Source organism: Quercus lobata, chromosome 10 (genome assembly GCF_001633185.2).
Source record: "Quercus lobata isolate SW786 chromosome 10, ValleyOak3.0 Primary Assembly, whole genome shotgun sequence".
In the NCBI taxonomy this organism is placed as follows: domain Eukaryota; kingdom Viridiplantae; phylum Streptophyta; class Magnoliopsida; order Fagales; family Fagaceae; genus Quercus; species Quercus lobata.
Genome location: NC_044913.1, coordinates 59,412,697 through 59,440,504, shown reverse-complemented (window position 1 = coordinate 59,440,504; position 27,808 = coordinate 59,412,697). Strand labels below are relative to the sequence as shown.

The following is a 27,808-nucleotide window of genomic DNA, read 5'->3' as shown; positions in this document are numbered from 1 at the left end:
AATCTTTCACCTTTCATCTTTACTTCTCTCTTTTTTCTTGCGGATCATTAGTAATTATAAGTGGGCAACGCTTTACTTGCTTGAGTTTAGTGCCTTTGGTGTGCTAGATCAGTTGCAATGATGATGTATGTATGATACCATCACAGCAAATCTGGTGCTCCAAAATTGGGTAAAGTTTGAGTCCAGTACCTTCAAGGCATTGGATCCAAGCCAAGTACATTTTAAGTTTACCTCTCTTTCTTCTATTTTTTATTTTTTTATTTTGTTATAATTAGTTTTTAAGACTTTGATTATGATAGGTGTATTACAATATATAATAATTATATTCATAATGTTATTGTAAATTTTATTATGAAAAATTATTGTCGAATCAACTCCTTTGTGAGGTGTTGAGTTTGTAAGGATTGGGTAGTCTCCACCAATCATAGAATTATCTATGTATAATCATATATAGAATTATCTAGGAGTGATTAACCACCTAATATCTAATTGACATTATTACCAGCCTAAGGTTAACAGTATGTGGAATCTCATTTCCAAAAAAGCTCTTTATTTAATCGACTGGCTGGCCAACATTTTGAAAAATTGGGTTTAGAGTATCAAGGTACTCAATACCCACACCGAAGGTTATTTCTGTTTAGTCAAGGGAATGAAATATTTCTAAATTCAAATCATTCACTATACCACTTTTGTGTTTCACTTTATGCTCCACCAAATGTGGTATGTCTAATGTCTTTTTTTTTTTTTTTTTTTTTTTCATTTAACAATTTCCTTGTTTTATATGGAAAAAAAAAATGTGGCAAGATGTAATTGGTAGAGCATAAAATTGAGCACAAAAAGTGGGACAAATAAAAAAAACAAATTTTGTATCCCACTTTTGTGTTCTATTTTACTCTCCACCAGCTGTGGTATAGCATGTTTGAATTTAAAAATAAAAAATAAAAAATCTTTGTTTGTTTTTAATGAAAATAAAAAGAATGTGAGGCAAAACAACAGCAAAATGTATATTTGCCCCAAATGTTCTAATTTTGTCGCCTAGGACATTTGGCAATGAAACAACTTTCATCACGTAATCCACATCACCAAACATCCTAGTGACAAAAATTTTCATCACCAAATAGTTCAATTATTTTTCTAAAAAACAATTTATTGGCAATGAAAAGTGGTGCACAAAAAGTGGGACAAATCAATAATACAAATCCTCAATCTCACTTTTGTGTTCTACTTTATGTTTCACCAATTGTGGAAAATAAACCACCTTAAGGTTGTTGATCTTGGGATAATATGTGGCATTTATGAACTATGTAACATGTAGAAGCAGTATGTGGGCAACTGATAAGTTTCATTTTAGTGCCTAAAAACTTGATAAATATTTGTTATTAATTAAGTATATATAGGTCAATTAAGATCAAAACACCTCCTCAAAATTGTATGAAAGAATATGTAAAATAAACGCTAAGAAAAATTTACATGAAATTATCATGATTTAAGTTAAATATAAGAAACAGTTAAAAGAGACTTAAAATAAAAAATACAACCTAAAAATATTAAAATACTATAACTAAACATATGATATCATTGCTTACATAAATGAATGGGGGAGGTTGTACATAGAGTTGTAATTGTGTACATAGTGTGTGTTACATACTAGAAGTCAATGATGTGAACATGAGATCATTGCTTACATAAATGAATGGGGGAGGTTGTATTTACTATTTATTCATAAACTTGGGGAGGGTTGAGGTTGTTTAAAATAAATAATAAGAAGAAGAAGTGTATAGGGAGAAATACTGGTCGGAGGCACAGATTAGAGACAGAAAGATATGCGTTTGTCATTCTAGGAGGCAAAATGGTGAACCCTTGCATCTTTTGTCTTCTTCTACAACAACAAAGAGAGGTTCTTTCTATTTAAAAAGTTTGACTTTTCACAAAATACTTTTAAAAAATTAGTACTTTCATATCGATAATTGTAGTCGTTATGTCGAAGTTATAATTGTAAACTATAAAGTGTGGAATGGATAATATTTAATATGGATTTATGTGCTCATTGTTCATCATCTTTGCTTGATTTTAAAAAGTGACAGTTTTAGGATAAATTCACGCAAAGTTTTATTTAATTATCTTTAATGTTTCAACAAGATTTCAGAAGAGATGAATATTTGATCTTTAAGAGCACATATACTTATGCTTTAATAAGAAAGACTAAATTTCAATTCACACCCATAAAATTTTAAAATTTGAATCCATAGCATTAACATTACATATTTTTTAGATTTAAGCTCTTTTGTCTATACAACAAAAATAATGAGTTGTCCGTTAACTATCACCTCAACTAAAATTGACATAATTTTATGGACTCAAATTCTTAAAAAAAAAAAAAAAAATCTAAAATGAAACCTAGCCCAAACTCTAAGGATATAAATTACAATTTAGTGAAAATAATATTTGACATGTGTTTAAAAAAGGACATAGTGTTGAATAAAGAAAATGAATCAAGTTTAACACTACTACAAAGTCCTACCCATTTAAAGGAAAAATATTTATATGAAATATAATCAAGAGTTACTGCTCACAATAACTTTAGGATTTTACAAGTTTTTCCACAAACTCCACTATGTTTTTATCAGAACTTCCACCTTCCAGTACCTCTTTAGTCAGTTCTTTCCATCTCACTAAATTCCTTTTCATCTCTTTCCCTCTTTCCCCTTCTATTACTTCCCTTATACACAACTCTATTTGTTATTTGGTAGCAATGCCTCTTTCATCCAATTTAATCTTTTTTCCTACCTTCCACACATTCACAATCAACGTTGCATTAGTTGTTTGATTTGTCCATTATGGCATTGCAACCATTGGCACCCTCAAACTCAATGCCTCGAGTGTCGAGTTTCATCCAAAATGAGTTATAAAGCACCCAATTGCCTTGTGAGCCAATACGAATTCTAGTTGAGGGCACCAACTTACAACTAGCCCCTTCTTCTCTATTTCCTTTAGAAAATTACCAGGAAGCTTTTTCTATTCTGTTTATCCAACAACCCACAAAAAGTAGCAATTGCTATTCTTTAGACCCCATGTTAACTCCTCCATTTGCTCCTCCAAGGGATGTCATGCTTCCAAATGAAGTATAAATGACTGAGCCAGTTTCCTTTGTATTTAGCCACTTCATGCAAGCATCCACATCAGGCTTGAATAGGTGAAGGTCATACTCTTTGTCATCCTCCAACTGTTTTTCCAAGTACACTGATGGAATAACTGGTCCTATTGTTTTAATAGGTCATTGCTGACTTGCCATCCAATTCACCACCTAATGGAATTTTGAAACATATGTAACAAAATCAAAATAATAAATTTTGTTCATTGATTAACAACGAAGATATACAGAGTGTAGAATATGGAGCAAGATTTAATATGGATTTATGTCCTCATTGTTCAAAATCTTTACTTAATTTTATAAAGCGACAGTTTTAGGATAAATGCAAGCGTAGTTTTTATTATTATTTATTTTTAATGTTTCGACAAGAGTTCCAAAGAGATGAATATTTGATCTTAAATAAAACACATACTTATGTTAAAAAAAAAAAAACTAAATTGCAATTTACACCCATTAATTTCAGAATAATTTTGATTTTATCGCTTAAAATTTATAAAATTGGACCCTTAATGTTACATATCATTTAGATTTAAGATCTTTTGTTTATACGCCATAAATAATGAGTTGTCTATTAATTATCACCTCAATTAAAAGTGACATAATTTTATGAATTCAAATTCAAAAATTTAAGGGGCAAAATCAAAATTAACCCAAACTTTAAGGGTATAAATTACAATTTAGTCAAAATAATATTTGACATAGGTTAAAAAAAAAAAAAAAAAGGAAGAAGAAGAAGAAGACATAATTTTGAATAAAGAAAACGAGTTAATTTTCACGCTACTACAAAAGCCTACCCATTTAAAGAATAAATATTTAAATGAATATAATGAAGTGTTACTGCTTAGAATAACTTTAGGAGTTTACAAGTGTTTCCACAAACTCTATGTTTTTATCAGAACTTCCACCTTCGTCCACTGCCTCTTTAGCAAGTTCTTCCCATCTAACTGAATTCATTTTCATCTCTTTCCCTCTCTCCCGCTCTATTACTTCCTTTATACACAGCTCTATTTGTTCTTTGGCAGCAATGCCTCTTTCATCCGATTTAATCTTAACTCCTACCTTCCACACATCCACAACCAACTTTGCATTAGTTGTTTGATTTGTCCATTGTAGCATTGCAACTATTGGCACCCCCAAACTAAATGCCTCGAGTGTCGAGTTCCATCCACATTGAGTTATAAAGCGCCCAATTGTCTTGTGAGCCAATACTTCTAGTTGACTGCACCAACTTACAACTAGCCCCTTCTCCACTGTTTCCTTTAGAAAATTACAAGGAAGCTTTTTCTGTTCTGTTTCTCTAACAACTCACAAAAAGTAGCAATTGCTATTCTTTAGACCCCATGTTAGCTCCTCCATTTGCTCTTCTCCGAGAAATGCCATGCTTCCAAATGAAGTATAAACGATAGGACCAGTTTCCTTTATGTTTAGCGACTTCATGCAAGTATCCACATCAAGCTTGAATAGGTGAAGACCATACTCTTTGTCATCATCCAACCGTTTGTCCAAGTACACCAATGGAAAAATTGGTCCAATTGTTTTAATAGGCCATTGCTGACTTGCCATTGAATTCACCACCTAATGGAATTTTGAAACATATGTAACAAAATCAAAATAATAAATAATATTCATTGATTAACAATGAAGATATACAGAGAGGATCTTAGAAATAGGATGAAATCTAAAATTATTTAAAACAACTATAGGGAGCATTTAGGGATTTGTTGTGTAATCATATTAGTAAGCAAAGCTACAAAAGTGAAATGCTTTTCTTATAAAAGATTCGTATTCATGCTTAATGAGTTGGAGGCTTTGTAGTCAGTAGGTACACAAGAGCACTCACAGCAGTGGTGCTACTGTCAACTTGCTCTGAGATCTTGTATTAACTACTACTACTGCTGTAAGTGTTTTGTACTATTTTCAATAACAAGTATTTTCAGTTTTATGTTCATTTTTCTACTTGTTGCTACTACCACCTTGGACGGATTACCGCCATAATGGACGGTTCTAAATTGCTTTAATTTACTTTGAACTATTGCTTTCATTTACGTTGAATTATTTTTTATATATATTGCTTAGCTAGTTCAACTGCCTTGTTATTGTTCTAACTTATTCATTTACATTACTTTCACTATATTATACTTTCACTAGTTTACACTATGCTTCCGCCATTAGCTGTGCGTTCTTCCCCCTTTATGGTATCAGAGCCACTCTTTTCTAGCCGGTGATAGTGTGGTTATGTTCTCTATCTCTTTGTCTATGTCTACTCAAAACTTTGATATTTCGTTGTTGTGTTCCCTTCTTACTGTCGTTAGCGCCACCCTAGTCGTAAAGTGAATTTCTAGAATCGAGCTGTAAGGCCTGTTTGAGCCAAGAGAGGGTGTGTAGGGCATGAAAGGTATAAGGTTGGTTAGGGTATGTGTTACAAAATGCAACAGGTTGTGGAGATCCAACTCCTCTATTAGCTCCAGGACTAGTTGTCCTCTTGATATTGTAAATGAAGAATATCACACTATTGATGATAATGAGTTGATCCCTGATTTTCGTAATTAGAATATTCCTAAAGTTAATAATAAAAATGTTTATAAAACTAGTTTTGTTGAAAGTACTTTTTATTTTGCTTACAAAGCCAGAACTGTTGAACAAATATTCTTTATTTCTAAAGTTCATGAAAAATGCTGCTTGTTTACTAAAAGAAATATTAATGAATTCCTTGCTGCCAAAAAATTCAGTTATTTGCATATTGGTATGGCTCAAGTTGCTATTAAACCACTCACCCGAAAGGGTATTAATGCTTCTGTTCTTATGTGTCTAAGAGATGCTAGATTTAAGATCTTTAAAGATAGCATTCTTTGTATGATTATTGCTTCTATGTATGATGGTCCTATTTATTTTAACTATTATCCTGATCTTACTCCTTTGGATGATCCTAATATTGTTAAAGCTTTGACATTGAATATTGCTTCATCTAGTTATCACATGGAAGAAGGTAGTAAGCCTTTTACTTTGATTTATCGCATTTATTATAGATTATTGTGTACTCAAATAAACCCATGTGCTAAGATTCCTGGAGAACCTTCTGGTAAAACTATGTTAATTCAATGTTCAACCCCTGATGCTAAAATTCAAGTTCCAAAAATGACTCAATGGCAAGATGTTAAGCTTCCTAATGATTGGTTGTTGGAACAAAAATCCCCTCTTGCTAAACCTGTTTTTGATGAACTAGATCTCACTCATATTCAACAATATCTTGATGGTATTGTTAAAATAAGTTTTCAAAATAATCCATCTTTGAGGATCAACGAAGGAAGACATTCCTTTGCTAGATCTGAAAGTATTTCAAAAAGAGATCAAGAGATTAATGATTTTTTGAAAAAGAATTTGGAAAAACCCTCTTGATGGTTTTTAGACCCCTTAAAAAACACAATTGGATTAACCTAGGTAATTAGCCAAGTTGTTGCTTAGTCCAAATTCACAAATCTAGGTTATCACAATCAAAACAATCATATCATGCAAAGCAATGGAAAGATAAATAACACAAAGATATGATCACCTAGGAAACCAAACCGGTAAAAACCTGGAGAGGATTTAACCTAGCTATCCTCAAGATAAACTTGAATCCACTACCTTGAAAGAATCAAAATTCATACAATAAGAGTTACAAGCCCCCACGCTTAACTTCTTATTGCTACCCACCAGTAGAACTTACTGACACGACCACGTACTTACTGACACGACCACGTGCAAGCTCCGAATCCACGGACTCCTTTTTTCTTAGATTCACCACCAGATACAAGCACACTTGCTTGTGTTTCTTTAAGTTTCAATGGCGTCAACTGAGTTGATCATCAAGGTGTAGATAAAATCTCCTCCTTGAAACCCCTAAGTTTGTGTAAAGAAAAGCTCCTCTAGATCTCACAAGAGATTTACACAAACAGCAATATGAGCAACACTAAAACGTGGTTAGGGTTTGCCTTTTATACTTAGGACAAATTAGAAAACCCTAAACGTCTTAAACAAACTAGGGCTGAGTTGGAAATCTGCAAAAAAATACATTCTACCTGAGATTCAATCGATCGAGCCTAAACTTCGATCGATCGAGCCAAGCCGAAATGCATAGTAACTTCTGTATTAGCTCGATTCCAACTTTACATAAAATATACAACTTTGAGCAAGACTAAACACTTCTAAACATATTGTTTTGATCATGGTTTGCCAACAATACACATTAGAGTTCTAAATACATAAAAACCTAAGTCTTTAGAACCTAACACCTCTGATTTAAAGCTAAAAGGTATTTCAAGTGATAAATCTCAAATTAGCTCTGTTTACTATTCTACTAAACCTGAAACTTCCTCTCCATTTAGTAGAACTGCTAATGAAAAAGAAGATATTAGTGACGAAAATAAATGTAATTTTGTGACTTAATATGTTAGATTTTTAAGTTTAATTTTTGTGTGTTTTGTTAGTTTTTGTTTGGTACTGAATCTGGGTTTTTCTAGGACCTTAAAGATTAAATTTTTATTTATTTTTTTGAGGCTGATTGCATAATTTGTGTTAGATTACAAGGGACCCAGAGCCAGAGCTTTGGAAGGAGCCGGATGAGACTGGGGATTCACCTAGGGTGCTTGACGCTGAGAAGTCGTTTTATTATCATGGGGAGAGCTTAAGGCAGGCATTGGCTGATGATTTGCACCAAAGGCTTTCTATAAGATAGGACATAAAGTCTTTGAGGAATGGATGACTGAACACTAAATACTGAACACCTTTGCTTCTTTGTAAGGATGCACTTTTTCTACAAGTTCTTTGATATGCTTGTGATAATATGTGTATTTTCTTTCTTGCCTTTTCCTCCCTTTTTAGTAAGCATTAGAAGTAGATCCTTGGACTGGTTAAAATCATGTGTAACGACTCATTTCTAATAGATGGGACAAATTGATTTGGTAATGAAATGTACATTAGAGAGTACTGAATTGGAATGAGTGGCACTGCAAAACTAAAACCTCTCAGATTGGTTAATTTATTATATTTTCAGTCCTATCCTTGTTCTGATCCATGTAGGTGCATGCTTCATTATTTTGAAGTAAATTCTGAAAGATGGGAGGAATAATAATATGGTGTTGCATTGAAGATATATCTTTCAGCATTTTCAGGAGGAATCTAGCATACTGAAACTGTGTATGAGTGTCCCCTTGCACTTTGATTATGATAAGAAATGTATATTAATGTTTGGAGTTACCCCTGCATTTTAATTCCAATGTTTGTATTGTTAGATTCGTCAATACACATAAACTACCTGTTAAAAGAAAATCATTTTTTTTCTCAAAGAAAATCACTTTTAAACTACCTGTTAAAAGTATATATTTCCTTTTTTTTTTTTTTTTTTACTTTGGGGCTGAGGAGAAAATCACTTTTAAACTACCTGTTAAAAGTATATATTTCCTTTTTTTTTTTTTTTACTTTGGGGCTGAGGACGTTGTCATTGTCAAATTGTCAATGTTTATACTTAGCCATAAAATAAAAATAAAATAGAGTTTAGATTTTGATGCACCCAAGTTATTTAAGTTAAGGTCTACACTTGTCACCCTAATAGATGTGCTCTTATTATGGGACCTTCAATCTTTAAACTTGGCATTCTTATAATTAAATTCATTATACAAATTTTGAATAGACTTCTATAATTAGCAAAAGATAATTAAAAAAACCAGATGAGATTTTCATGCTTGACGCCACCCAATTACATTCCTTACATTAAGTATTAAAATGTCAATAGTTATTGATGATGCCGTAATATCACCAGTGAGCTACACGATCCACGCTCGCTTAAGCTAACAACCTGCAAGAAGAAAGAAGTGATCTCGCCATGAGCACTGGTGTGGTGTTGACCAAATACCCTCCGACGGTCAAGTTAGAATTGTTCTCAACTCTAGAGTGCTAGAGAGCGTAAAATTATGCGTATCTCGATTTGTGAGGGTATTGAGCCTTTTATAGTAGTAGGTTGACCTTTCCTCCTTGATATGGAAGTCTTTTCCTTATAGGAATCCTTTTGAGTCATCCCAAACGTGATGGACAAGACATTTCCTTGTAGAACCTGCATACCTTCCAGAATGCTCTTTGTGCTAGGCTTCTGATTTCCTTGCAGACCATATGTGTGCGCCAAGAGCATGGAACTATTCTAGGCCACTGGGCTCTATTGTTGCCCGCTCATGGGCTCGGATCCGTTAGGCTCAACGTCGTAAAGGTTCATTGCGTTAAATTTTCCCCTTTCAGCTGCCCCCTTCACCCTATGGGTCCGTCATATGTTATTTGGACGGACCCTTAGGGTGACGGTTTAATATTATTTGGATTTGACAGTCAAAGAAAATTTTAGGATGGTGACATAAGATTACTGAAGTTGACGGTGATCCGGGAGAAGACGGGTTGTGACTATTTTGATGGCAAGTTGTCAAGCATTTATGAGCATGCCACGTGTCGCATCTTGATTGGATTTTCTATTGGATCGAAACGTCGCTTCGTCTTCTGTGCACTCCAGGTATATATATAACACTCCTCAATCCTCATTTCTTCATTTTACATCCAAAACACATTGTCAGAGCGCAACCGTCATCTTTGTCAAAACAATCCGTTGCCCAATCAATCCTGTCGATCATACAACCGGCATCTTCCAGTTACTTCAAAGAATGGTGAGTATTGCTATTCTCATGTACAAGTCTTTTCTTTTGCAATTATTTAACTAGATTTATATAGCCGTCAATACTATTAGATCTGTCAGTCTTAGGTTTTTCCGTCATTGTAGGAAATGTTTAGTACATCAAGTAATCAGTCAATGGTTCGTGACAGGACGGAATACGAGGGAGTATACCCGTCAGGTCATAAAGACCAAGAGAGTCCTGGCGAAGAGAGGAGTCCATCTGCATCTTCCTCGTCCTCAATAAATGAGGATATGGAGATGGCTGAAGTAGAAGAATCGTCTGGTGACGGTGAGGATCTACCATCGGGACCCGTCGCTTGTGCTGATGGACTTAGGGAGTTCATCATGCTACCAGAGTGGACGGTGCATAAATTCAATTCTGTTATTAAGGAGAAACACTTCAACACATTTAGGGTCAACTTTCAAATTCCTGACTACATTCCAATCCGTCTACCCTACGTATCAGAGAAGTGCTATTACGACGGGGTGGAAGGTGTCGGAGTGTATGAGCAGATGCTGAAGGCGGGACTTAGATTTCTGCTAAGTACATTGCATAGAGAGCTATCAAAATATCTAGGTCTGTCCGTCAACCAGATATCCCCAAATGCCTGGAGGGTCTTCATTGCCATGGAGATACTCTATGGTGCAATGATAGACGGTGCACGGAGGCTGACGGTGCGTGAATTCCTTCATTGCTACCGTCCAGATGAAATTGACAAGTCAAGGGGAATTTATAGTTTTGCCAGTAGGAGCCCATTGCTGAAGGTCATTTTTGAAACGCCCAACTCAAATAGAGACTAGAAGAGTCATTATTTTTTCCTAGAGGGTGATGGATGGATGGGTCGTCCAGGAGAGACGGAGTTTATGCCTGTCGACACAACTTAGGGGTTTTACATTCGTCTGGTATGAATCCGTCACATTTTGCTTGGTATTTTCCATTCATTAGCTTTTGTAGATTTCTCCAACCTTCTATTTCCTCTGCAGGTAGACAACGCCCCCAGGTCAGCGTTGAAGAGTTTGGCTTCTTTAAAAGGATTTTCTAGAAGACGAAGCCAGAGGAACAGACTTGGACGAAGTTGGTAAATTCGAGAACAATCCATTGGTATTGTGACGGTCCCGAACCTACCCGTGAAGCCATCAGATACGACGAAATAGTGCATAGACGTAAGTCTGTCATCTTTTACTTTGCCTAAATAGTTACAGTATATGTAGATAACTTTATCCGTCCTGTATTACAGAAATGGACGACGCAAAAAGGAGGGCACTAATAAGATCACAGGCCACCAAGCAAAAGGAGATGGGCGAGATTGTGGTTCCTAAGGGGACAGTATCGTCGGCAAAGAGGAAATAGCCATCCAAGTCTGACCGTCCACACAAGCAGCAGAAAGTTCCCTTGGAGCCCGTCGTAGGGTTGATGGCTGAGGGTGTGAAGACCGTCACCCCAACAAAACAAGGGCCTGGTAAGGGCTTGATGAAGGCCCCGTCCACTAGCCAGGAGAAGCCTCCTCCTCTTCTCCGTGACGACTCCAAGTTTGCCTTGGAAAAACTTTCGTCAATAATTTCCTCGAAGGACTATGAGGACCTGGGAAATCATTCGACGGAGGCAATGGGGTAGACGGGTCTATTCGCCGTTGCACAGGTAACTTTATCCGTCGGTTTGAGTCCGTCAATTTTTCTTAGCTTTCTGTTTAACACCTTTTAACTTGTTTATTCCATTCCCTAGTTATGATGAAGGATCTAATGGACCGGTGCCTAAACCGTGAGGCAGCTTTGGAACGTGTACGTGCAAAGGCTAAGCAGACGGAGGATGAACTCGGTCAACTTCATAAATGGAAGTCTACAATGGAGAAGAAGTTTGACCTGTCAGAGCAGGCGAGAAAAGTGCTTGAATAGAGGACGAAGGAAGCCGGGAAGGCCTTGGAAGCCAAGGACAAGGAAATCAAGGACTTGAAGGAAAAGCTCCGTCAAGCCAAGGAGGATGCGGTCCGTGAATACCGGGACTCCGACGCTTTGCTGAGAGAGTTGGGGGGGTCGTTCCTTCAAGGCTTTGATGATGCACTCCGTCAACTTAATAAGGCCTACCCTAAACTAGATGTATCAATGATAAACGTCAACGATCAAGATTAGACCTCTACTTTGCCTGTCGCTTCAGAGAACACAGACGACCTTTTTGCTGATGATGAGGTTTAGGGTGACGGAGAATCAGTTCCGTTGAAGGATGTTCAACACTCCATCCCAAAAAAGTAGATTGATATTACCTCTCCTTTTGTATTTTGTTTTGAGAACTATCTGTCCTTTATTTTTTGTATTAAATAGTTGCCCCTTGCGTTTTTATCCGTTATTTAATGCTTAATTTTATTTTTATGTCTTATAATACTGTGTGGTACCTTCTTGAATACCCGTCCTCCTTATGAAGGGGAGATTAAGAAAATGCTCGCCCACTTCGTGGAGTTTGAATAAATTTCAGCACTGATTGATCCGTCAGTCCATTTGTGGACTAAAGTATTTCACCATCTAGGTGATCCGTCCACTTTGTGGGCGATTGTTGCATACTTAGTGTGATCCGTCCACTTTGTGGACAGTTGTTTTACCTTTAAGTTGATCCGTCCATTCTGTGGACTTGTAAATCATTACACAGTTTTGGTTATCCGTCCACTTTGTGGGTAGTTTTTCATTGTCATGGTAATCCGTCCACTTTGTGGACAGTTATTTCACCCTTAAATTGATCTATCCACAACTAGGTGATCCGTCCACTTTGTGGGCAGTTTTGTATCATCATGGTGATCCGTCCACTTTGTGGGCAGTTTTGTATCATCATGGTGATCCGTCCACTTTGTGGACAGTTATTTCACCTTTAAATTGATCCGTCCACTATGTGGACTTGTAAATAATTGCACCGTTTTGGTGATCCGTCCACTTTATGGACAGTTGTTGCCTGTAGCATATCCATTCATGATACATACCCATGTGGAAATTTAAGTCGTCTATGAATATTCTTCTTTAAAGAAAATGTGTTTGAAGAAAAAGTACCTGCCCCCTTGGGCTTAAAAAGGTACAAAAAGATTGTAGCAAAAGTCAAAGAAAAACTAGTAAATTGTAGCTAATAAAGTAAACTGGGAAGTAGAAGCTCAAATAGTTCAAGAGGTCAAGAAATTGCTAACAGCTGGTTTTATTAAACCCATCCAACACCCAAAATGGCTTTCCAACATTGTACCTGTGAAGAAGAAAAATGGTCAGATCCGTTGCTGTGTAGACTTTCGCAACTTGAACAAGGCATGTCCTAAAGATGAGTTGCCCTTGCCAATATCGACCTCCTTGTAGATTCAGCTGCAGGAAACTCAATGTTCTCATTTATGGATGGGTACAGTGGATACAACCAAATCCGCATGGCAGCCAAAGATGCAGAGAAGACGGCATTCAGAACTCCGATCGGGAACTTTTACTACACTGTAATGCCCTTTGGCCTAAAAAATGCGGGGGCTACGTATCAGCGGACCATGACAACCATTTTCCATGACATGATGCATGAGGAGATGGAAGATTATGTAGATGATATTGTGGTCAAGTCAAAAACCAGAACAGGACATTTCCAAGTACTTGAACAAGTCTTTGAAAGATGCAGGAAGTACAAGTTACGCATGAACCCCATGAAGTGCGCCTTTGGAGTGTCTGCTGGAAAGTTCCTTGGGTTCCTGGTACATCACAAAGGCATAAGCGTGGATCCAGCCAAGGCCACAGCTATCGCCACGATGAGAAGACCAACTACTGTTAAGGAACTCAAAAACTTCCTGGGAAGGGTCTCCTATATTAGGAGATTTGTGCCTGGTTTAGCCTCTGCTACAGCAGGCCTATCCAAACTATTGAAAAAGGGGAATGAATTTACCTGGGGGATAGAGCAGCAGGAAGCTTTTCAAAGAATTCAGGGCATCATGAATCATCTGCCCACCCTCCAGGCACCAGTACATGGGCGACCTCTGTTGTTATACTTAGCATTAAACTCTCAGGCAATAGGAGCTTTGCTGGCACAAGAAGATGACCAAGGAAATGAGCAGCCCGTATATTATGTAAGCAGAACACTCAAGGATACCGAGACCAGGTACCCCAGAATAGAGAAAGCTTGCCTAGTGATCATTTATGCATCCCAAAGGTTGAAGAGGTACTTCTTAGCTCACCAAATCCTCTTGGTAACCAAGTCCCACCCCATAAAAGCACTCCTGCACCAGCTCCTTCTCACAGGAAGGATAGCACAATGGCTAGTGTTGCTCTCACAATATGATATAGGTATAAGAACCCCCAAGGCTGTCAAGAGCCAGGCCATAGCAGATTTGCTAGCTCAATTCCCAGGAAAGGAGGAAGGCCTGCTGAGTGAAGAAATCCCTGGTGAGGTAGCAGTGATGGAGATCCCAGGAAAGAAATGGACCATGAGGTTTGACGGGTCGGCTACAACAGCTTTAAATGGGGTAGGAATTGTACTAAGCTGTGAAAATGGGGATATCATGCCCCTGTCTTTCAAGCTTGGTTTCTCATGCTCTAATAATGCAGCTGAATATGAGGAATACTTAACTGGGTTGACTATAGCACTCAGCATAGGAGTGAAACATATGAGAGTATTGGGAGATTCCAATCTTGTAGTCTCCCAAGTGAAAGGTGACTTTGCATTACGGGAACAAAGCTTAGCAGCCTACAGGACTTGGGCACAAAGGCTGGAGATGGAATTTCAAACCTTTAGCATAGAGTACACTCAAAGAAGTGAAAACAGGTTTGCTGATACGCTCGCCACCTTGGGATCCCAAATACCATTTAATGGGAGGGATATGCTGATAAAAATAGGAAGGCAGGAACATTCTATTGTAAGGATCCTCTAAGGAATGTACCCCGGAGAGTCCAAACAGTGGGACTAAAGGGATGAAGTCAAAGAAAAGATGAAAGAAGTAGGCCCTAAAGGGAACATCAAAGAACTAATGGATTACACTCAAATAGAAGGGGAATTGTACAGAAGGCTGCCAGGAGGAATATTATCCAGATGTATCGCCAAGAAGGAAGGAAAGTCGAAACTAGAAGAATTGCACGCCCAAGCGTGCGGAGTTGCAGGAAAGGTCAGCCTATACAGAAGGATGTAACGCATGGGGTATTACTAGCCAGATATGGACAAGGAAGCAGCAATCATACAGGGGAAATGCCAGGAATGTCATTTGGCAATTGATAAAGAAGAAAGCTATGCGGTGTTTATTGCAGAAGATTGGCGGGTTCCTTTCATAGGATACCTGGCTCAGGGGATCCTATCAACCAACAGGAAACTGGCCCACAAGCTCAAAAAGTTAGCGTGCAGGTATTTCCTGCAGAATGACATTTTATTCAAAAAGGGATACCATGGGGATCCCCTCAGGTGCCTGGGACCAAAGGAAGCTAGAGAAGTAGTCAGAGAGGTGCACTCTGGAGATTGTGGAAGTCACCCAGGGAAGAGAAGGCTGTACAAGCAGTTACTATTATTGGGATATTACTGGCCAACGATGAAAAGAGACTCTGAGGAGCTGGTCAAAACATGTCATGCTTGCCAAGTCCTGGGAGATGCAATTCACACTCATCCAAATGTCCTACAGGATATGACGACGCCATGGCCTTTTCATACTTGGGGGCTTGATCTCATAGGGCCTATAAACCCTCTATCCAATGGTTATATATGGATCCTGGTAGCCACTGAGTATTTTACAAAATGGGTAGAGGCCATCCCTTTGAAAAAAGCTACTGGAGCGGCTGTAGCAAATTTCATTCGAGACCACATCATTACAAGGTTCGGGATCCCCAGAAGATTGATTAGTGACAATGGAACCCCATTCATAAACAAAGATATGAAGGGATTAACTGAAGCATACCACATCAAGCATGGAAGATCTACCCCATACTACCCACAAGGAAATGGCCAAGCTGAAGCTACTAATAGGGTAATATTGAAAATCCTTAAGAAAATGAAGCATGAGTATGGAGGAAAATAGAGTGACCATCTGGCAGATGTGCTTTGGGCATGTAGAAGCTCTGTAAAGACAGCCACAGGATTCTCCCCATTCTCCCTGGTTTATGGAACAGAAGCCATCAGCCCTGTGGAGTTAGTCATTCCTACACCAAGGGTAGTTCTGGAGGAAAATCAAGGAGAGAGTGAGGACGCAAGCAATGAAAAGAGGCTAGCAGATCTGGAAGGAGTAGAAGAAGAAAGAGAACTGGCCAAGAAAAGGAGCCAGAGATACCAGCAAAGAATGACCAGAGCATATGCACAAGCAGTACGCCCAAGAGTGTTCACTAAAGGGCAATTAGTACTAAGGACGGCGGAGCACGTGAGGAGGAACCTGCCAGGGCCTTCCAAGTTCACCCCAAAATGGGAAGGACCCTACATCATCAATGCAGCTCATGAGAGTGGGTATTATTACCTTGCCAAAGAAGATGGGACAGTCCTGACAGAGCCCATAAACGGGAAATGGCTGAAGCAATACTATGCATAAGCACAAGGGGATCCCGGTACCTCAGGGTCCTTTTACCAGCTTCACTATCTGCTAAGTTCTTTTTTTTTTCATCCTTTATCATGAATTCTGGTCTAAGATAATTTTATTCAGGAACATATGATAGATTGACACTTTGTGGTCAATACTGCACCAAAAGACTTTTTCTTTGTTCCTTAAAAATGACCATGTTGTCATGAAGTTCCTGTTTCTTCAACATTTAAGTTTTTTTTTTTTTCTTTAAATATTGCAAAGACCAAATTTGGATAGATTTTAAGGAAGGGTACCTGAGTCAAAAAAAGAGAGTATGTAATACCCTTTTTACATATGGCCCAGGATCCACCTCACAAATAATTTCAGACATCCCACAAACAGTCCCAAGTGCATAGGTCTAGGATCACAGAATAAAAGTAAAGTATCTAGGATACCTAGCCTAGCACTTGGCAAAAGGGGAACCTGTCAAAGTTCATGAACTGGGACCGTATCTCAAAAAAAATATATATACATAAGAAAGGATACCAGTGTACCCAGTTCGGTACTTGCATAATAGATTACCGGGTACCTGGACCAGAATTTACAGTGAAGCCTGTGGAAACCATGGTCCAGGACTCAGGAAAGAAAAGAGTCATAGGAAAGAAAAGGCAATATACCAAAGAAAAAGGCAGATTCACATACTAAGAAATGAGAAGCAGTTTTGAAACACAAAAAAAAAAGAGAAAGCAAAGAGTAGAGCAATGTTCAAAAAAAAAAACTTATACAACCCCAAATTGTTTATATAAATCTAAAAAAAAAAAAATAAGCTAAGGAATGAGGCCGGCCAACAGGGAGGCATCCGGAGAAATAACAGGCACAGTCAAAGTAGAAAGGATCCTTTGCCGCTTGACCTTCAAGTCTTGTAAAACCTTGTGAGCATGAGCCAAAGCTTCCTCAGCAGCAGCTATCTCAGTGTCTATACTCTTGAATGATTGCCTCTGAAACAGCATATGAGCCAGCAGACGTAAGTGATCCAGCAGAAAAGACAAATTGAACTTGGCCTCCAGAAGGTCTTGCACCACCCCTCTCCACTCCAGAAGCTTTTTTTTAGACAAAGAATCTACAGAGGAATTCCTTAGGGAAATCAGCACAACACACAGCAACTCCATCAAAATATTGCCTAGAAAAATGCCTCCCCTGAAGCCACTGGTGAAATCCCCATGACTCTTGAGCAGACTCTCTAGCAGCGGCAGGCCTTCCACAGGAACAGAGAAGCGCAGGAAGCTACCATAAGAAGACCCAAAAACATGGAAGTGGCTGGTAGGAAGACTGTTGAATTCCAAGAGATCAAAGTGAGCCAGGAAGGAGGAAAGCCTTGAATCAAGATCTGAGGCAGCCATTTTCGAGGCATCCCCCATCACTGCGTCACCACTTGCAGAGACGGGAGGACTTGCAGCCTTTTGCTCTGGATGAAGGTCAGCAACTTGAACAGGTTTCACAATTCCTTCAGGGATAACAGGCTCAGAACCTGTAAAGCCTGTATCAATATTCAAAAAAAAGAAGAAAAGAAAAGGAAGAACAGATTTAACCTTGTAAAAAAAAAGGGGAAAAGAAGAACAGACCGGTTCCAGCTTCTTGGGGCAGAGCTTCTTCTTCCTGATCTCCTGACTTCCCCGAGGATTCTGGGAAGGAACATAAGGCAAGTTGAAGAAAAGGTGAAGGACCAATGGCAAAGTGGCTAAAGGAAGGAATAGATGCAGGGGGCTTCGCCATATAAAAAAAAAAAGGGAAAAGAGAAGGGCGAAAAAAAAAAAAAGAGGGGGAAGAAAAGGAAACACGATGGGAGCAGCTTGCACTCACCTTCTGAGCTTTCTGATTCTAAAGAAGAGGCAACACTGGGAGCGGATTTCTCACTGGTTTGACCTAAAAGGAAAAAGAAAAGGAGGAACTCAAAAAAAACTGGAAAAGAAAGTAACGCTATTTCAAGGAAACAAGGTTTACCTGTTTGTTTGGATAAAGGAGTGTCTCCCAAAGCACCTTTATCTGACAAGGATTGAGGAAACACAGTCCTGATAGGACTAGGAGTGCGTTCAAGATGGGGACTTTGAGATGAAGGGAGCCTAGAAGCTTTGGGATCCTGAGAATCCTGGGAACCTTGCATCGGTTGCCCGGTTTCCTCAGCTGGATCACCAGTAGGGGGCTCCTCCCCCATAGCAGGAAAAACAACAGAAAGAGCTGTGATAGCTTCCTCCCCTAGAGCCTTGTCAGTCATAGGAGGGGATACCTCTACCTAAAGGAAGAAGAAGCGGAGAAGGCAGTGCCAAGTGAAAAAAGAAACACAACAGCGGGAAATGCTAACAAAACAATGTCAGAACAAAAGGGAAAGAACAAAAAAAGGGGGGGAACACACATACCACGTCTTCACCAGAAGATTGGCTTTTACCCTTCTGGTGATCAGACTTGCGCTTGGACTGCAAAGGAAATCACCACTCGTCAGCAAAATAGAAATAAGTGCAGCAAGGTGAATAGGTAAAAAAAAAAGAGAGAAGAAGGAAAGAAGTCTTGCCCTTCTCTCTCTCTCTCTACAGATTCTCTGGAAGTCTTTTGCTTACTACGAGTACGCCCAGAGGGTCCTAAAGGAGGCTGGGATACCAAACCAGAGGATCCTAAAGAACCATGGACTGAAGCAGTCACAGGAACCTGGGAAAAAGAAGACTCTACCTTGGTCTTCTTCCGGGTCCTTGAAACCAAAGGTTCCCTGACATCCTTGCCTTCCTGAGATGCCAAGTGTGCTTGAGATTTCCCCGTTTTCTTTCTTTTCGCCTCATAACCTATCTCCACACCCCCTGTACTTTCACCAACATCAACAGCTTTCATTTTCTTTGGCCTGACATCCTTACCTTTACTCGGAGCAGTGGCAGCACTTATTGTCTCCATTGCACCTTTCTTGATGGGCACTCCAGAGGAAGCGCCAATGATGAGACTATCACCCAGCCAAGTCTCAGGAAAATCCTGTCCATAAGCCACCCAACCTCCCCTAGAGGCATGCCACTCTGCAAACCCAGTCTTGCTGCTTGCAGCAGCAGAAACAATCCCAGCAGTAGGAAGGGATAAACGTCTATTGGATGTCGGAGCAGAAACAATGCTAGGATTCGGGGCTTCCTGAACTGTACCAAAGCCAACATAATCAACAAAAGATTTTTGTACTCTTCTCCAATAACTGGTATAACCACTAGAAGCAAAGACTCCTCTCTGGGAGTTAGGCACTGCAAATTGGGGGCTCCTCGTGACCAATAAGAAAAGGCCTGCAGCCTTAGGAAAGGATCCAAGGAAGGAAGGGATGGCACCACATCCTTAAAAACTGGAGGAATGTCTTGGTCAAAACCAAATTGTCAGAGCACCCGGTGTGCTGAATAATGAGTATATTTTGGGCCACTTGAAGAAGGCACAGGAAGCCAGGAGGGGCTAATGCAGGCAAGATAAGCCAGACTGCCCTCATCACCATGGCGCAAGTCAAAGGTATTACCTGTAGAAGATAAAAAAGAAGACAACACAGAATCACACGCAAAGCCAGGACCAAACTCACGAGGGGATCTCCAATGTAAGCTCCCTGCTTGGTCAAACAACTCCACAAGATTGAGGCCACCACCTTTCAAGCTAATCCAATGAAAAATGATGGGAAAGGCATCGGTAGAATTGCCACAAAGACCCTTCACTATGTCGGGGGATCCTTGGAACTTGTCCTTCACAAATTTCAAATTCCTGCACTTGGCCAAGGTAGCTGCAGAACGGTCCCACATAAAAATCTGAAGAATAGCACAGTGAAGAGATGAACTGATCACATAACAAGAATCACCCTCAGTCTCATCTCCATGAAGCTGGTCCAATTGAGAGTAAACATGACCTAAAAACAGAGGGGCCAAAGGATACTGGGTACCTCGAGCCAACTTGATTGCCAATGGAAAAAACGAAGACTAAACTCCGTACCCAGGGAACTCACTAAACAAAAACTTACTAAGCCAAAAAGCCAGAAAACCGGCCCACCTCACTTCCTTATCTTTCTCACGAGAGAGGGTCATCACCCATCTCCCCATCCTAGCTGGCTTACCACCAGAAGAGGCAGCGCGACCACCAAAATGACCAAACAATTTATCTTCTACCACGAGTTCCTCACCAGAAAGGTTAATATCAAAGGGGCTCTCTTCACTGAACACCGGGAGGAGGAAGTTATTAACCACATCTTCCAAGGTGATCGTCAATTCACTAGTAGAAAAGAAAAAAGTATGAAGGGAAGGGCACCAACGACGTACCAGATGCCTGAGCCCTTTGGCGTCTCTGAAGCCCTCGAGGTTTCTGGAAATAGCCACTGCCTTTAGGATACCAGCGCGCTCCAAGCGACCCACAAACTCAGCATCAGACAGTTCCTTGTCTACCCATATAGGCCAGCCCTGAATCTTTCCCGGAACAAAACCAAAGAAAATAGGAACCGCCTCTCGGATTCCTTGTCTAATCTGGAGATCGAAAATCTCTCTAGGGTCAGGAACCTGGGCGGAACCAGTGAAACCCGCTTGGCCAGAAAACATCCAAACATGAGGGGATGGAGGAGCCTCACCATGAGATATATGAGGGAAAAATAAACTGAGAGAATACCAAGGATCCCGTAAAGGGAAGGCCGGACGTTCAGTAACCTCGTGAGAATCACTCGGAGTAGAACCAGAAGAACCTTCACCCTCAGAAGGACTGGGAGTACGCTCTCTCCTCTTTCGAGAAGAAGAAGAAGCCATTGGAACAACACGTACTATGAGAAGAAAAGAGATTGAAAGTGCGAAAGGGAGGAAGACCAGAGTAACAGAAAAGAAGAGAAAAGGAAAGAGAAACACAAAGAGTGAAAGACTCAGAGAAGCAAAGTGATAAGATGAAACGGCTACAATAAAGGTGCAAATAGCAGTTGGGGAAAACAGTTTATGGAAAGACGCGCCAGTTGCAAAAAAATTAATTTGAAGAAGGGATTAATCAGCAGTTATTAATGAGAAGTAACGGGAAACGAGAAAAGTGGGTAGAGGAGTTTTACCTCAAATACTCAACTGCCACGTCCCGTGTAAAGAGGAAGCTGCAAAAAGTAATAATTATAAGGGAATGCGGCACGCAAAAAGGAGGTATCTAAGGCAGCAGAAAAGGGTCGGGATCCCAAGTAAAAAGGAAGGGAACCCAGTAGAAGTTGAGAAAAAGGGGGATACCGCGAAAATCTTAGGAAACCTAAATCACTCACGCGTGGGCTTCAGGCAACCCACGAGCTCGGGGGGCTAAATGTTGAGGTCTAAAAAAAGGTCATAGTGAAATAAGCCCAAAAAAAAAAAAGAAAAGAAGAACAAGTCAAGCCCAAAAGGAAAAATTCAGGCTAAGCCCAAAGTAATAGATACGGAAGACCCATGAGGGAATAAAAGAAAGGCCCAAGGGATCCTGGAGCCCAGAAAAGAGAAGCATCCAAAAAAAAGAAGACCATGGCAAAGTATAAGAAGCAGGGATCCTCAGGAACCATCAATAAGCACGGATCCCTTCAGGCACAAAGAAAAAAAGAAGACTGGGACAGATCGACAGAAAGAAGACAGAAAAAGAAAACAAGAAATAAAAGCAAAAAACGCGAGCGACCTCTCATGGCACAAACAGAAAAGGCCTCGGGGAACCAGGACAGGGAAGAAGAATGATAACAAACGACTTTCAAAAATGGCAGAACAGGATTCCGCCCAAATAGGAAAGAAAAGGGAAAAGAGGAAGATGCCAGAAATGGGGATGCCGAGAAGGGCATACCTCAGCACGTCTCGAAGAGGATGGCCAACCAGAAGCTTTCAAAAGAATCAGAACCGAGAGAAGGAAAGAATGAGAGAAAACGGAAAAGGGACTTACCGAGACGATAGGGACAGGACATGCTCTGTTTGCAAAAGAACAAAACAGGGGAACCAACGGTTCCCCGGGAAGCCCAGAAAACTCCATTATAAAAGGAGGGGATGGGTTGTGAAGAAGGCAGCGAGAAAAAGAGAGAGAGAAACACAAGAAAGAAGAAATTCTCTAGGAAAAACTATCAGAAAATCTGTGCAGAAAGAAAAATACTAAGGGAAAAACAAGTATTGCTTCCCGGTATCCTGTAAAGGCCACTATTGCACATACTCGGATTCAACGAGAGTCAAACTTTGCAAGTTTTGAAGGCTGAAATAGCCATTCAAGACTGCAATTTTTGAGCTTGATTGGACCTTGTATCACGTCCTAGTGAGCTTTCTGTAATCAAACAGATAATGTATTAATGAAACACTGCTTCATAATTCCCAGGATCCCCACAGCACTAATTTTTTATCGCTTTGCTAATCCTGTTTCTTTCCTTCTGAATTTACCTTGTTAATTTTTTGGCACTCTTCGATATCCTTGTTTGTCATTTTCTTTATATTGTCAGGAGTATTCTCTGCATCCTACTTGATTCTTAAACAGCTCGTTAGCTGCGGTGAGTCAAGGCCCGGTCCACCAAATCCTCCTTTTCATTTAGGCTCGGGATCCTTGGGCCTGAGTGTCACGAAAAAGGCACCCTCACACTCTTATTCTTCTTTCTGTTGATGACATGATTATTATTGGAGATGATTTTGCAGGTATCCGCTCTCTTCAACACTTCCTTAGTCAGCATTTTTAGATGAAAGATCTGGGCACTCTCAGCTATTTTCTTGGGCTTGATGTTACCTCATCCTCTGATGGATACTATCTTTCCCAGGCTAAATATGCTTCCGATCTTCTCTCCAAAGCCGGTATCACCGACAACAAGACTGTTTCTACTCCTTTAAAATACAATTGATGGAGATCAAGGCACCGCTTCGAAGGATCTCGTTTAAGTACCAATTGGGCCGGTTACAAGAGCACGAGCAAAGAAGTTCAAGGATGTACTCAACGGACTCATCTAAGAGTTATGGGCTCAAGCAAATTCGTGGAGGCCCATTGAGCATGATCCACGTGGGTAACAAAAAATCGTCACCTTGATTCAAGTTCTAGAAAGATCCGGTCAAGGCTAGAATTGGCATGAAATATTTTGGGTCTATGTAAAAAACGTCATTCTAGGTTTAGGTGATTTATTTCCTTATTTTTAGGTGCATTTAATGCTTTTTAGGTCAAACTTTATTCCTAATATGGTTAGGTATCAATTAGGAGTTATTTTAGAATATATATTTTTGTTTGTCAAGTTTTAAAGAGCCCTAAAATAGTTATCTAAGTCTGTAAATTTTTTTAAGATATTATTGATAAAACTTGTGAGGTTTATTCTCTTTGGTTCTTTGAAGAACTACTCGAACTTATCTGGAATTCCCATGGCGTTCATCTCGACTTATCAAACAGAGTTTCCACCACCGTTTGTGGCGTCTTCCTTATACCGAGGTTCTTGTTTGTCATAAACAACGGGTCGAGGTCTCCCATTTAAATCTATCCATAGAACGATCTTGGGTTCCCTTTCGTTGTTGGGTCTCGTTATTTTTGACGGGGTTCACATCAACAATGCAAAGCTCACACCCTTGGATGGTGAACCTATATCCGATGCTACTCGCTATCGTCAGTTGGTTGGCAGTTTGATCTATCTCACTGATACTCGTCCGGATATTTCACATGCTGTGGGTATGGTTAGTAAGTTCATGGATGCCCCTCGTTCTGTCCACTATGCTACTGTTCTTAGGATTCTCCGATATGTCAAAGGCACACTTTATTATGGTCTGTATTACTCCTCTCGATCTTCTCTCGAGCTTCATGCTTATTCAGATGCTAATTGGGCAGGTGATCCGATTGATCGATGCTCTATCATAGGTTTCTATTTCTTGTTAGGTACTTCTCTTGTCTCATGGCGTAGTAAGAAGCAGGATGTGGTTTCCCGTTCTAGTACTGAGGCTGAGTATTGTGCCCTTGCCGACACCACTTGCGAGCTTGTCTAGCTTCGCTGGCTCTTGGCTGGCATGGATGCTCCACAGCTCACTGCCACTCCTCTTTATTGTGACAATTGTAGTACTATCTACATTACTCATAATGATGTCTTCCATGAACGCACCAAGCACATTGAGATCGACTACCACATCACTCGCCAACATCTCAAGAAAGGAAATCTCAAGTTATTCTCCATCTCCTCTGCTAACCAGCTTGCTGATATCTTCACCAAGACTCATCTGCCTGGTTGTCTTCGAGATCTTATATCCAAACTTCAGTTGGCTTCCTCCTTGCCACCTCGAGTTTGAGGGGGGATATTAGTGTATAGCTTAGACTAGTTTAGCCCATTGGGCTTAGCCCAGTATACTGTACTTGTAGTTTACTCCTATTACTTGTACTTCACACTAGGGACGGACCCACGTTGAGGGCAAAGGGGGCTAGGGCCCCCCCTGGGTCCAAAATTTTTTTTTTTTTAGCATGTAAAATTTTCAAAAAAAAGGCCTGGGCCCCTTGGTTTTTAGCTCGGGCCCCCCTTGGTTTTTAGCTCAGGCCCCCTTCACCTCAACCATACCTATCCCAGCCAGCCAGCCCAGAAGCCCATGAAAACCTTAAAAAATATATATATGTAAAAAAGAAAAAAAAAAGAAGAAGAAATCCCTGCAGTCAGTATTCAATAAGACCCCAAAACCAAACGGAAAAGCGAGAAACGAAGGAAAAAAAGAAAAAAAATAAAAAGGGAGAGGTGAGAGCGAGACAGAGAAAGGAGAGAGCCATCACGCCGTGACGCCGCCGCCCACGCCATGACGATGTTGCCCACGCCCACGCTAGAGAGACCCATCTTGCTACCCAGTACCCACGCCGCCATCAGCTGTCGTATACCCAAACCGGAGACCCATCTTGCCGCCGTCGCAGCCGCCGCCGGTGCTCGATCTGCACTGCCTAGCCCAGCTTCATTGCTCTACTGCTCCAGCCTTCACAGTTCACAGGTATTTAATCTATCATTTCCTTCAAAACCTAATATAATGTTTGTGAATCTCAGAATCTAAAAATCTGTGCTTGTGGACTTGTGGTGTTTGTGTTTTTACTGATGAGTGATGAACTTATGTTGGTGATTCCGTGATTGTGAATCTAAAAATTTATTCTGCCTGTGGTGTTTTTTTTTTTGGCATTTTGGCTTTGGCTTTGTGACTCTGTGTTTGTGACTCTCTCTCTTGTATTATATAGAAAAGAGAGATAGAGAGAGAGAGAGAGTAGAATTTGTAAAGATTAGAGAATATATTAGTGTAGTGTTTGTCTGTTTGTTCTTTGTTGACTGGTAGTTGGGCAACAATAAAGACAAGTGACAAAAAGAAGAAGAAGGTAAAGTTAAGAAAAGAAAAAGAAGGTGAAGTTAAGAAAAGTTTTTTTTTTAGTAGTGCAGAATAAATTTATAGCATCTGCAGTGGGATTGGGTCAGTGTCTGAAATATGGAGAGTACAAGACAAAGACAAAGGCAAAGATAAATAAAGGCAAAGACCAAAGACAAAAGAAAAAAACAAATCATATAATATAGAAAATTGTCACACATCACAAATTTTAGAAAATAACAAGATTCATTTGCGTCTATTGTTAATCCATAATGCTAAATTAAATAAATTTATAAATTGAAAAGAAGTGAGAAATACTAAATTTATAATTAAATGCATCATGCATATTACCTAGATTCTAGTATTTGTCTTTAGTTAGTAACAACAACTGTTTGTGAGATAATATATATGATTCTTATTTTATTTGTAGATCATGAAAAAATCAACTACAATGTTTGATTTTTTCAAAAGAAAATATTCAAATTCTTCCAAAGTCAACGTGGGATTGCCAACAACTAATATTGCTATTCCAATTCCAAAAAAAGTGGATGTTCCAATTCTAGAAAATATTCATTCCCCAATTTTGGAAAATGCCGATGTTCCAATCCCAAGAAATATTCATTCCCCAATTCCAGAAAATGCCGATATCCTAATTCTGGAAAATTACCATATCTCTCAAATACAATTTCAAAAAGTTGATCTTGATATATTAAGAAACAATGATTTTTGGGTATTTGTCTTGGTTGATAGTTTATTAATACTATATGGATGCGTATTTGAAAATTTTTTTATCACTTATCTCTGGCCCCCCCCTAGCTTAAAATCCTGGGTCCGTCCCTGCTTCACACATACCTAGCCTATATGAGGCTCTCTATTGTACATTATTATTCACACATCAATATACAGATTATTCAGTCTTTTTCTCTTACTTTATATTGTTAACAATATTCAAACTATTCCTTTTTAAAAACAAATTTACATTATATTCTGAAACAATATTTTCCTTTTTTTTTTTTTTAATTTTAAAATTTTTATGAAATCTTCATGTATGTCCGTCCTGCTTTTATGATCTGAACAAGGTTGATATGCTGAAGAGCAAGTTTGGATTCAATCACGCTTTCAGTTATAAGGAAGAGCATGACTTGCAACTCTAAAATGGTCCGTGGACAATCTGCATATAAATTATCTAAAAGAATATAATTAAGGAGGGGCTAAACTTGTTTCCATTGGTAATTGCACTGCTTTCACTAATATAATCAAGGTGACTGCGAATTGCACAACTCTAAAGAATAAAAATGAGTAAAACTACTGTTTGATAAATATCACAATAACAATATCATGGACTAATTGTTAATTGCCAGAGCAAGTTTTATAAAAAACTGAGAGGCATTAGTTTTTTTTTTTGGTCATGCTGTTAGGTGTTTTCCTGAAGGCGTTGACACATACTTTGAAAATGTCGGGAGGCAAAATGCAAGATGTAGTGCTCCTTAACATGAGGCTCCACGGTCGCATTGCAGTAGCTGGAATTATCTCACAATACAATCTTGATCAACCTGAAGGCATAAGAAATTTATTGTCTGTGGTGTATAAAAGGATACGTAAAGAAGGATTACTATCACCTCTTTCCCAACTTCTTAGACCTTGTGCTGCCTTACATTAGAGAAGGAAAGATAGCATACGTGGAAGACATTGCTGAAGGCCTCGAAAATGGCCCTGCAGCTCTTGTAGGAATTTTTAGTGGCCAAATTGTCGGAAAGCAAGTAGTTGTAGTTGCTCGGGAGTGATCATTTTACCTCCTTTTGCATATGTATTGAACCCTGAGAATTTACTTATACACCCCCATATATGTGTCTCTCCCTTACCATGGTGAAAGTCATTGCTGCTTGACAGCCATAGTAGGTAAATTCTCAGGGTTCAATATACTATTGGCTGTTTTAACAAGGCATGGTTTTTCATATATGTAAACATTAAGAGGGTAATAGTCTAATTAGTAAAAAAAAAATAAAACTTTCGTGACTGCTAAAACAATTTCCGGAGTGTTTTGGCAAGGAATTGGGTCTTGATTTGAGCCAAATGCTTATACTATGAATGTTTCTATTCACAGTGACTAACGGCAAGTGTGGTATCTGTCTATTTGTTACTATTTCTCAACTTAAGTGTTTACATTAATTAACAAGGGCCTCATTACACCTTTCTTAATTTTTAATTTTTAATTTTT

At 39.3% G+C, this 27,808-nt stretch overlaps 2 pseudogenes; both read right to left on the bottom strand.

Moving 5' to 3' along the window:
* Positions 1–2,580: 2,580 nt before the first annotated feature.
* Positions 2,581–3,751, bottom strand: LOC115965108 (annotated as a pseudogene).
* Positions 3,752–4,003: 252 nt separating this feature from the next.
* LOC115965107 lies at positions 4,004–9,295 on the bottom strand (annotated as a pseudogene).
* Positions 9,296–27,808: the final 18,513 nt, after the last annotated feature.